The sequence below is a fragment of the Mus pahari genome, chromosome 11, assembly GCF_900095145.1.
Source record: "Mus pahari chromosome 11, PAHARI_EIJ_v1.1, whole genome shotgun sequence".
NCBI classification, from domain to species: domain Eukaryota; kingdom Metazoa; phylum Chordata; class Mammalia; order Rodentia; family Muridae; genus Mus; species Mus pahari.
Genome location: NC_034600.1, coordinates 41842867 through 41853296, shown reverse-complemented (window position 1 = coordinate 41853296; position 10430 = coordinate 41842867).

The window sequence follows — 10430 nt, the reverse complement described above, 5'->3', positions numbered from 1 at the left end:
ACACACACACACACACACACACACACACATACACATACATACATACATGCACACACACATACGTACACCACACACACACACACACACACACAATCTTTGAGAACTTAATGAATTTGTATGCTTTCTTCTCACCAATCCTGCTATAAAAGCCATGCTTATGGGACAACTACCTTTGCCCGTTAAGACGTCTTGGTTCCCCCTCCCCCTTGGCCCATTTAACTTTCTGTCTTCCATTGAGCAATTGTGCGGGATTAATCTGCTAGACGGCTAAGTTATAGGTGCAGCAATGATTCTCGCCTCCTTCCTGATGCGGGCTGTCATATTTCCCCAGTAGCAAAGGTGACTTTTGAAGTGATAGTGCCTATTTTTAAAAACCGTTTCCTCTTTGATACACCTGTAGGTCCGATCCCACCGCTGGCCCTTCTTACAGCTCTCTTATAGAAATTCAGAGATGGGCAGAGTGATTTTACGAATGACATGCTCTCCAGCCCTACAAAAGAAATGTTCTCAGGTTCACAGTTCTTAACAAAGAGGGAAAATACCATGACTTCCTAGGGGATATACTCCGTAGATAAGGTACATTACCCACACAGTGCATGGGGCACTAAAATTACTGAAGTGAAGTTGCTCAATTAGGAAAAGAAGTTAGTGAGCAGCCTCTGTGGAAAGTCAAAGCTCATTAAGGCTTCCAGTGCACCTTCATATGTGTGGTTCCTGGGAGAAGACTAGCTTAAACACCACAGTGAAAATCTACACCGTCACATGAGATCCTAGGCTGCTAGAAAGAGTTGGGGTGGACAGTGACCTTCCACAGACTGATCTCCTTGTGTGGAAAATGGCTGGCATCACAATCTGTTATACTCTTGGTCTCTGGAGAAGCCATTAGCTTCTGTAACCTCGTCATACCTTAGCATCTCAAGTAATAAATCAAATTTTTTAGCTTGGATGTCCAATGGTTGAGGTCAGTTGCTTACATGCCGGCAGTCTGAGGCTCATAGATTTGGGTAAGTGGTCATCAAGGACTGGCACTACTTGACAGGGATGAGGAGGTGTGGTCTTGTTGGAGGAAGTGTGTCACAGAGGGTGGGTTTTGGGATGTCAAAACCCAAGCTAGTCACAGTGTCTCTCCCTTCCTTTAGATCTGGATGTAGAACCCTCAGCTCCTCCACCAGCACCATGTCTGCCTGGATGCTGCCATGCTTCCTGCCATGATGATAATAGACTAAATCTCTGAACTGTTTACTAGGTGTGCCAAGGTCATGATGTCTCTCTCCAGCAATGGAGCCCAGGCTATGACAATCCCCAAGAGGAAGGGAGAATGCAAATTCTCTACTGTGGGATCCCTTAATATGCCTAATCTTGAACATGTCAAAAAGCACTGGATAGCAACTTATGAGAACATTTGGATTTTGAAAGCCCCAGAACACTGTCCCCTGTTCTTCCCTGTCCCAAACCTAGCTGCCACCCATTGTGGGAAATTTTTGAGTGACTCCCATGATTATCCTAATTCTATACATAGAGTATTTCAGAAACCTCAGACATCTTCAGTTAGCATGCAAGGTACAGCTGTTACACAGTGTGAAATAAATGGATGGGAATTGGGGGGTAGCATAGATGATGTGTAAGGCCAGATGTGAACAATATCAGGGTCTGTTGTTGATGTGTGCATCTGTAGATAACAAGCCCGCAGTGGAATGAGCTGAAGAGTAATGATAGAGAGTAAAGGGTGGGGTCCGAGGAAAGGCAAGATGGGTAACTCTGCTGGTCTCTGAAGGAAAAAGCCTCTAAGACATGAAGTCACTTCCCAATGATTCTAATAAGGCAGGGTTTTTTTTTCTGCTCCAATCTGTCTTTCCAATTTTATTTTTCCAATTTTATTGCCATTGGTAAACTCACTTAAGCATAACCATTTTCCATATAATTTTTGAATGTGAGATTTCCAGTTCTGTACACACTGCCTCTGGCACTTAAGATGGTCCTTTATACCGAATACCTGCAGGCCATAAACATCAGTACTCTACTTGATCCATACACAACATGAGATTGACTGGTTCTTTATACAAATAATAATAATTTTTATTGTTATTGTATGTACGTGCACATGGTGTGTGTGTGTGTTTGCGTGTGTGCGTGTGCGCCATGATGCATGTGTGTCGATCAGAGCACAACCCCTGCTTTGGTTACCCCAGTACAGAATTATCTCAAAGTGGGGTGCCCCTGTAATCCCAGCACTTGGGAAGGAAAGACGGGAGGTTTAGGAGTTCAAGGTTCTGCTAGTGAGTTGGGGAACAACCTAGGCTGCATGAGAACCAAGGGTTTCCTAGTCCAGCTCAAGCTGTCCCAGCTTTGGACTCCTAGAACTTCCGGAGCAGCAACAGGAACCAATCACTTTTTGGCTGCTTGCTTTAATTTTGTATTGCTTTCGCAGTCTTGTCGGAGAGCTCCAGCTCACCTAGTCACTATACACAATCCAGTCTTGACTTTCCGACCCTTCTCCCCCAGCCCCTCAAGTGCGAGGATTACAGGTGTGCAGCACCACACCCAGCTTGCTCGTTGCTTTTTAGAGCAGCCTTTGTATTCTGGATCTGCTTCAAATTGCATTTTTGAGTTTTTGCAACTTAAATGTAGACAGACCTTACAAATTCACACCACATTTTATCTTCTAAGAAATTACTATGTAGTCTCAGTCTGTGGAGGCCTTAATTCTCCCAAACTATTCTTTTCATGTGTCCCAAAGGCATGTCCCAAAGACATGGTTCCCATGACTTCATGGGAGAAGATCTTGGTTCTCAGGATGGCAGTACTGGGAGATGGCGGGACGTTGGAGGTGGGTCTAGTGGCTGGTCCTTAAGTCACTGGAAGCATGCTCCATAGGTGACTGTAGGACCTCCAACTCCTTCCTCTTCGTTCACTGGCTTGTGATGTAGGCAGGCTTACTCTGTTATATTCTACCATCGTGATGCTGCCTCACCAAAGACTCAAGACAATGGGATCAATTGATCACAGAACTCTTTATTCTTTATACGTTGATTGTCTGGGGCATTTCTCTATGGTACTGGAAAGTTGCTTCCCACAATCATCCAACCTATAATATGCCCTTCTGTCATTCAGTTATCTGTCTGTTTGAAAAGCATCTCTTCTACGTCTTTATTACAGCATCAATTAAAATGCGGAACTGGCAAGACAGCTCAATGAATAAAAGCACTTGACCCCAGAACTTGAAGTCCCGTGTTCAATCCTTGTGATTCATGTGAAGGTGGAAGCAAAAAAATCAATTGTACAAAGTTATTCCCTAACCATACACCAAGGCATGCACACACACACACACACACACACACACACACACACACACACACACACACTTATACTTGCAAATAGTAAATAATAGATAAAAAATAATATTTTTTTTTTAAAAAGTCAACAGCTCTATTTCCTATACAAGACTATAATAGCCACACAGGCCAAAACAAGTTGATTAATTAGAGACTTGTGGCCACACTGAGTTAAAGTGATTGTTAAGCTAATCCAGGTAATGGTATGATTTTTCTTGACCCATTCACAGGAATATCGTGGTCATTTTTGTCAGTAGTCTCAATACCCCTCCACAAAATAACTATAGCAATCTTGGACAAGATATCATAATGCATGTCTCTAAATCTGGTACGTGAAAAGTGTGTTTGAAGACAGCTACAGTATACTCATATACATAAAATAAATAATTTTAAAAAAGAAAAAAAAAAGAAAGTGGAGGCAGAGTATGAGCAATTCAAGGCTAAGTTGAACCCCTTCAAACACACACACACACACACACACACACACACACACACGCACACATCAATCTTGGTAGTTTACAAACCATCATTTGGGAGGTAGAGGCAGGAGGATTAGACATTCAAGGTCATCCTCAGCTATATAGTTCCAGGCTAATCAAGGCTACAGAGGAAACAAAACCAAACACTCTGTCTACTTGAATATGAGTTCACCTGGGTGTGCCTTACTCCCAACAAACCCAAGCTGGCGCCAACTGCCAAATAAAAGGATTCTAATTTGTTTAGCAATGTCTACTGCTTCTGGGACATGTGCCTCCCGTTCCCCCCACACTGAAGGGGAGGTGTTAGCTTCGTGGAAATATAACGACCTGGTGACTCATTTGCAGGAGAGAGGTTGTCCCTCCTCTTTATTGCTTGCCTCGACCTAACAGCAAGCATGCAAAGTGAATTCAGGCGACATTTTCAACCCCTAGACTTCCCTCAATGGCAACTTGTTTCCCCTTAAACACAGCCAATAAAGAGGGTGCTGCAGCCCAAGCCTGGCCTTGATGTAACCTCAAGAGGCACCCCAAGGAGCACTTTCTCATCACCCTCCAATCGCCAGATCATGTCAGAAAACTGCTACTACTGTTTGTATAACTTTCATTTCTAAGTATGTTCCCCAAACATGGCTTATTCTGCCACAGATGTTGGTTTGTCATTGCTGCTGCTGGTGGTGGTTCATTTCTCTCTGTCAGAAATCATTTGGGAGGATTGTATCCAACACACACTTACATTTAGGCTTTGTTATCTACTAGATGACAACATCTAAATCCATTCATTTTGTGGTTTTCTTTTGTTTGTTTGTTTGTTTTTAATTAAGACTATTTGCTAGTACTGGAGGCACATGCCTTTAATCCCAGCTCTCAGGACGCAGAGGCAGAAAGATCTCTATGAGTTTGAGGCCAGGTTGGCCTATGTAGTGACAGGTTGGCCTGAGTTCTAGGCTAGCCATGGTCACAAAGTAAGACTCTGTTTCAAAAAAGAATTCAAAATTCAAAATGTTAATGTATAGGCTCCCTTCGGGTCAGAGGCAGTGTCTAAAAAACATATCCAGTGGATTTCATCTTTGTTCCTTGGGTCCTAATTCTCTGTTTACACAGAGCTTATTGTTCTGTTAACACATGTTTGTACATTGAAAGGATTGTTTTATTCAAATTTCAAATTTAATATTTAAATTCTAATAAGTTTCTAAAAACTGCAGGCTACATTGGGTTCTGCCCTTGCTACCTGGGATTTCCGCGAGGACATAGAAGACAAACTAATTATATTTAATAACTTTTTCTCATAAAAAGAGAACAAGAGCTTTGTCAAGGATTGCAGCCTTGAAGTCAACCAGGGTTACATAGTGAGTTCAAAGCCAACCTAGGCTATGTAACAAGACCCTGGCTGTCTTGCTGAGGACTTTGAGAGTGAAACTATATTTGTCATAACATGATTCCCAGCTACCAGACCTTGACACCATTTTTTCAGCTCCCAAGAGAAATACTTAGGCTGGACAATAACGATGAATATCAAAATAAAAACAAAAACTGGCAACTGGGAGGGCACGAGGGCTCATCAGCTAAAACTGCTTGCTGCATACGCCTGGAGACCAGAGTTCAATTCCCTGGTCCGTGGTAAAAGGAGAAAAACCAATTCCTGAAAGTTGTCTTCTAACCTCCACTTCTGAGCTTTGGCTTTCTCTCTCTCTCTCTCTCTCTCTCTCTCTCTCTCTCTCTCTCTCCATGTGTGTCTACAAAATATTAATACTGACAACTTACAGGCAGAAGCAAGGGGGAAGGCTCAGGTCGGATAAAGCAGTCTGGAAGCTGAACACAGTGTCCTGCTCCTGAAATCCCAGTGCTACAGAAGCAGAGGCAGAAGCAGAGGCAGAGGCAGGAAGGATCTGACGTTTGAGGCAACCCTAGGCTACACAGCAGGAACATCATCTCACACAACAAGAAACAGAAAGACCCTTTTGCTAACTTGCATCAGCTGTTCTCCTTCCTTAGGCCACTGGGGAAATGGACAACCGTAAGCCAGGGGCCGGTAGACAATCTCTCAAAACCAGCGTGCACTGATTAATCCGAGATGATTGACTACTGTGGTTAAATTGCTGAAGACTCAAATCCAGATTACTGTGTCATTTTCCAAATCACACTTCCTGGACTGGAAACCTTCCCTGGTTTAAAAATGAGACTGTGCTTTTGAGACTCAAGGCAGACAGCCTTGCCCCCACCCCCCCAGAAGTGCTATTTCAGGGGAGCTGGGGTGATCACTCCTAGTTGTCCCTTAGTCCTTGCCTTCAACATTCAAATCAAAAAGTTAGATTTTTAGAGATCTTTTTGTGTTAGCTTCAAAAAAAAAAAAAAAAAAGACTCCAAACTAAAGAGGAATAGGGGTGATGCAAGGCACTCTTGCTTCCTAAGTCAGCTGGCAGGAACCACTGGTAGTAGGATCTGGTGAATTTAAGATTTTTGAAGAACTACAGGGACAAAAATGGAAAAGGGACTGAGGGAAAGGAGGTTCAGTGACAGGCCCAAATTGGGATCCATCTCAAGGGGAGGCTCCAAGGCCTGACACTATTTCTGATGCTATGGTGTGGACAGGAGCCTTGCATGGCTGCCCGCCGAGAGGTCCAACAAGCAGGTGAAAGAGTCAGATGCAGATGCTTACATCCAACCAATGGACAGAAGCAGGGGATCCCTGTGGTTGAATTGGGGAAAAGATGGAAGAAGCTGAGGAGGAGGACAGGTGGCCCCATGGGAAGATCAGCAGTCTCAACTAACCTGGACCCCCTGAGATCTCTCAGACACTGAGCCACCAACCAGGCAGCATACACCAGCTGATATGAGGTCCCAGACACATACAGCAGAGGACTGCTGGGTCTGGCTTCAGTGAGATAAGATGCACCTAATCCTTAAGAGACTTGGGGCCCAGGGAGTTAAGAAGTTCTGGAGGGGTGGAGTTGGGGGAGGGGGCGTCCTCTTAGAGATAGGGTGGGGGTGGAGAAGGAAATGGAATAAGGAACAGTCAGAGGGTGGACCAGGAGGGGGGATAACAACTGGACTGTAAACAAAGATTAAATAAATAAATTAATTAATAATAATAATAATAAAAGATTTTACAGATCCCATTAGGAGGCTCTCTCTCTCCTTGCCTTCCCTTCCTCCTTCCCCTTCCCTTTTCTCCCTCCTTGCCTCCCTCTTTCCCCTCCTTCCTTCCCTCTCTCAGTCCCCCCTTCCTTCCTTTCTTCCTTCCCTCCGTCCCTCTCCTTCCCACCTCCTTCTCTCTTCCTCACTGTGGGCTTCACTGTGAAGCCCCAGTTGGCACAGCCCTCTTGCCTCCGCCCTGTCTCCCAGCGTGTGGTTCAGTCAGGCACCACCACGCCCGGTGCTATACTCATTTTGATGTTGTTATTGTTTAATTGATGGTGTTTGGGTCTCACTCAGTGGCCCAACCTGGCCTTGAACCCAGGGCAATCCTCCCTGGTTCTTTCTCTGTGATATTTGTCAGTGGTCCAAGTGCTTGGAGCCCGCATATATTAAGTCACCAGCATCCTTGGTCTGTGTTGGCTCGATTCGCAGTGACCTTTACTCCAGATCAACTGCGTCCTCCCCTCAGCACACCTGGGACCTTTGTTCCTTTGTGACTCCACCTCTGATACTGAATTCCAGAAAGTTGCTCCCTGACCACAGCCTTCCACAACTCCCACACGTGAGTCCTCCACTTGGCCTTTGAGCCACGGGAGTTCGCCACCCACCAGGCAGGCGACAGGTGGAGGTTTCTTCTAACTGTCTCATTTCCGTCTCTATTGAACCTGTCTCAGTGCCACCACAGGTTTGCCTGTGCTTTTGCTTTGGGGTAGGCTCTTATGTAGCCTGCGATGGCCTATAGCTCCTGATGCTCCTGCTGTAACCAGAACTGTCTTGTCACTGACTTGAGTCTTGGCCCCTCTGGCTCCCATCTCACCCCAGCTCCATCCTGCCATTTGTCCTTAGTCTCTGCACTTGAAGATTACTAAGAAATCATGTAACTGTAGATTGGTTGGGATGGCGTTTATCTACCATGCACAAAGCCCCAGTTTTAACCCCGAGTACCTTATAGACTGGGCTTGGTGATACCTGCGTGTAAGCCCAGCTCCTGAGAGGTGGGTACAGAAAGACGAGAAATTCAAAGTCATTCTTGGCTATATAGTGAGTTACAGGCTAGCCTGGACTACATGAGATACTGTCCCCAAAATAAAAGTGGGCGCTGGGGAGATGCTTGTTGCTCAAGCATAAGGACCCAAATTCAGATCCCTAGCATCCACATTAGAAAGGAACCCTAGTGGGTTGTGCCTGTAATCCCAGGACTGGAGAAGCCGAGACGAGGGGATCCCTAGGACTTGCTGGCCAGTCAGATGAGCTGAAGCAGTACATTCTGGTTCAGTGGAAGAAAGAACCTGACTCATAAACAAAGATGGTAGAGAATGAGAGAAAGATACTCAGCATCGAAGCCGGGCGTGGTGGCGCACGCCTTTAATCCCAGCACTCTGGAGGCANAGNCAGGNGNATTTCTGAGTTCGAGGCCAGCCTGGTCTACAGAGTGAGTTCCAGGACAGCCAGGGCAATACAGAGAAACCCTGTCTCGAAAAACCAAAAAAAAAAAAAAAACCAACAACAACAAAAAAAGATACTCAGCATCAGCTCTGCTCTACACACACACACCAACATACATGTGCACAAGTACCTGCACACAAACATACAGATATAAACATACATGATTGTATTCATACACATACACACACACCAACATACATGTACACAAGTACCCGCACACAAACATATACATATAAACATACATGACACATACACACACCAACATACATGTGCACAAGTACCTGCACACAAACATACACATATAAACATACATGATTAAACTCATACACATACACACACACCAACATACATGTGCATAACTACCTACACACAAATATATATATATAAACATACATGATTGTACACATGCACACACACACACACACACACTGTCCCTGCCTTCCATTCTTACTTCTCAAAGCTCCATAGTCCTTTGGCAAATGTCTTGCTGGGTTGTTCCTTCTTCCTCATGGAAGCTTCCATTGCCAACCCCCTACTCTGGTGACCCCTCCTGACTTGGAAAAGGATGCTGGTGGCACCACAGGTGTACACAGGCAGGACTATGGCTCGCAGTTCGAATGCTGGCTTCATGTGCACCATTCCCTGCAATACAGTCAGGAAACTAGATAAAGAAACCACCAAAGAACAGTGGCTAACCATGGCCTAGCATCGTGGCACACTTGGGAAGCACAGGCAGGTGGATCTCTATGAGTTCGAGGCCAGCCTGGTTAACAAAGTGAGTTCCAGGACAGCCAGGGCTACACAGAGAAACCCTGTCTCAAAAACTATTAAAAAAAAAAAAAAAGACTATCTCACAAGTTAATTAATTAGTTAATTAGTTAAATAAGCAACCAGAAAAGTACACTTGCACTGTTGGAATGTCAGGGAATGAGAAGCCGTCGATTTGCATGCCCATGGAGCAAAGCCTTCTATAATTGGCCTGGAGAAAGACACTTGTGCCTCTCCCTTTGGCTACCAGACAATTGAAGCATAGAACCTAAGAAATTGGGATTCCCCTAGGAATCTCATGCCAGGAGAAGGTAAAGGCTGGAGCCTGGCGCTGGTCCCAAGAGGAACTGGTCTCAGGAAAAGAATTCCTACAGTTCTGACAACTTATCAGAGAGACTGGAAGCTGAGACAATGTGGGGTCCAGCATGGTGTGCCCACACCTTGACTAGAATGGTTTAGTGATATGTAACTCGTCTTCTATTGAAACTGAAACCCCAGAAGATGAAATGGGGCTCCCTAAACTTCTTGGGGTTGGCTGGGCTCCTTTATTTGTTCTTCTGCCGATGTGGCTACAGTGAAAGGTCTTTCTCTTTTCCTGTTTCTTGTCTCTTGAGGATGGGTGGCTGATTGGAGATTGAGGTGCCAGGGCAGACGCTGACCTTAACACCGCTAACACTTCAGCATCTTCTTTTTGAAGGCGCCATATTGCTTATGAATGGCCCCAAAGCCTTAACAGTTTTCATGACCAAAGAATGGCCAGTCTTTTCCCCCAACTAAGTAGACAGGCCCTGACGTCTCATGAGAACTCATGAGACTTCTGGCTGGCATGTATGTTATCTATATAATTCAACAACATTCGAGTCTCCTTCACTGATGCTGGGATTACCCATCTGGCCCACCAGTTCCTTCAAGGATGCTGCAGGGCTATCTCGGTCTCAAACACCTTCCCCCCCTCCCCCAGTCTCCTCCAAGCTTAGCCTACTTTTGGGCTTGAAAAGTTATAGAAAACTTAATATCTGAACACCAACAAGAACACATGCCTCAGGTCTTTGAAAACCTAGCCTCAGTTACAATTGCAGTTGTGTCTGAAGGGTCACATGTTCAGCAGAAGGAATGCTGGGAGTTTTCTATGTTCAGGGTGACATTTTAAGTTTACAGAACAGTAAGCTGGCCATTGTGTATTGCCATAGACTGCAGGATTAAAGATGGGTGCTCTTGACCATTGCAGCTATCCTGAACTCTGAAGTAAGAACATTATCCAGGCTGGGGT